A 2,698-nucleotide genomic window follows, 5' to 3' on the forward strand; every position below is an offset into this window, starting at 1 on the left:
GGGTAAACGAGACTCCCTGGTAGGCCAAAGGCCGAAGCAATAGCGGCTCACGAGGTACTCAGACTTCCCCCAGGCATCGTCCTTTGTGTGGGCACCCCACACTTAGTCCTCACCATCTAGCTCGCTTTTGCACTCTTCTAATGGTTTTGCTTCCTATGCTCATAATCCTACAAAACAAAAATAAATACTACAAAATAATAAAAATAAAATAAAATAAAAAGTGAACAAAAATAAAAGAAAGCAGTAACGCTGGGTTGCCTCCCAACAAGCGCCTGATTTAACGTAGCGGCACGACGTGAACCACTTTTTGCCTCCACCTCGAACTTATGAATTGAGCCCCTAACATGGCATCCAGTTTGCGGCTATGCTCCAGTGGTGGGGCTACAAAGATAACCAGGCCAAGTAATAAATTTTTCACTCTACACTTCTCGGCCTTTAGATGAGGAATATATTTTTTGCTTTTTGGCATGACAAATTCAAAAATATAGGCATCATCTTCCTCTTCCATTGACTCCTCCAAAGGCTTAGATGACTCGATTTCCATGTCATCATCCAAATACAATGTCGAAAAATGTTTAGAATGAGGACCAACACGCCCCAACTTTAGAATTGTATTACTATTTATATCCTCATATGTGCACACATTAGAGTCTTCAAATATAACATTATCTGCTACCTCGCATGGCTCTAGTGTACTTTTCTCAACATGGGCATCATCAACAGAAATATGCTCGAATGATTGGCTCTCCACTTTTAGCTCCTCAATTTGGCGTATAAGCTCCTTTTCAGCTTCTGACAACTCATTACTATTTTGTTGGGCGATAGACGCAACAACCTTTGCATTTAATTTATCTTGCAAGTCGTGAATAGTAGTGACAAATTTATAGATCCCTTGTCCCAGTTTAGATCTTCCCTCTATAAAGTGTCTCATCCCATCAGTAAGTTCCTCATGTTGAGCTTCATATATTTCTAACTTTTCAGCCTGTTCTGCCAGCCAAGTTTGGCTCAAAATCTCCTCTTTTTCAAAAATTTTCTCTTGCTGGTACTCGCTCTCTTCATTCAATTCTTCCATATTGGCCTTCATTCTTGTGATTGCTGCCCTCATTCTTTTTATATCTTTTTTGAGTTCATCCTGTTGCTCTGCTACTTGCCTCAGAATATCCCTAATATATGCATCAGGCTCCATATCCTGCACTTCATTGCCCCTATCAAACTCAGAAATATCATTAGAAAGATCATAATAAGGGCTCAGAGAAGGATGAACAAAATTAGGACAACCATCCCAATGGCCATCTTGACCACCACACATATTACAAATATTCCACTCAAAGGATTGAGATTGTGCGCACAACTCGCTCCTGGGAACATTCTGACAATTTTTCCACCAGTGGGGTCCTCCACAATATGGACAAGGATCATCAAAATAAGAATAACCATCATTCGAACAATTTTTATTCCAAGATGCCATGCTAAAATAAATAAAAAATACTAACTAAAATAAAATAATAAAAAAAAACATGAATAGATAAAAAAAATGTCTAATCTAGAAAAATAGCAAATTTCTAAGTCCCCGGCAACGGCGCCAAAAACATGTTGCGACCAAACACACTCACGCAAGTATACGCGGTCGTCAAGTAATAAAGTGACTAAAAGTCGGATGTCGAACCCACGAGGACTTATGATTAACTATTGACTAAATTAGACTATCCCAATTATCTAAACAAGAATTAAATCCAAAAATATTTTATTCTAAACTAATTAAATAAGAAAAATATAAATAATAAACTTTGAACAGAGAAAGAGCAGATTTTAATGATATCAATGTAATGAAAACGATCTAGGGTTATGGGCTATCTAACAATCCTATTGTATTCTTCAATTGAATTGACCGACTAATTTATCTAGCTTATTGGTTGACAGGGTTAATGCTCATAAGAATCTGTCGAGTTCTTACTCGCCTATTCAAGCTAACCTAACGCCTATATGTCTATGGAGTTAGAATCAACAAGAACGCATTTATAATTCCTGTAAATCAACCAAGCAAGGCAATTAGGTATATGTCTATCCTAACTACGAATCCGTTCCCCGATGCCCGAGTTCAAGAACTTGCCCTACTCAATCCTATATGCAATATAGAATTCCCACTTTCGAGTTCAATTCTAGATTCGTAGATAATATTCAATTGGTGATCAAGCAATTAAATAATTAAGTGCAAGATTGAATAAATAAACTAATATGATAAATCAAGAAGTCAAAATCAATATCCGAATAACAATAGTCATGAAAGAACCACAACCCTAGAACGTGAAGTTTAGCTCCACATAGACATGGTAGCCAAACAAATCATACAAAGAAACATAAAAATTACTCAGTTTGGTAGGAGAAAGATGAAACTTGATGAATTCCGGCCTCCACAGCTTTTTCGTGGCTTTTTCCCCCTTCCCAATATGTTAGATGACCTAAAAGAGGCGTTTTTGGCTTATATATTGCGTACAAAAGTCGTGGGCCAAAGCTCTCCTATTCCTAGTCCAATTCGGCTTCAGGGATTGATGCTAGGGTGGATGCGTCGCATCCACCTCGTCCTCCATTTCTCAGCTTCGGATGCTACGGTGGATGCTTCGCATCCACCTCGTCCTCCACTTCTCAGCTTCGGATGCTACGGTGGATGCTTCGCATCCACCTCGTCCTCCACTTCTCA

The sequence above is a fragment of the Nicotiana tomentosiformis genome, chromosome 8, assembly GCF_000390325.3.
Source record: "Nicotiana tomentosiformis chromosome 8, ASM39032v3, whole genome shotgun sequence".
Lineage (NCBI taxonomy): Eukaryota > Viridiplantae > Streptophyta > Magnoliopsida > Solanales > Solanaceae > Nicotiana > Nicotiana tomentosiformis.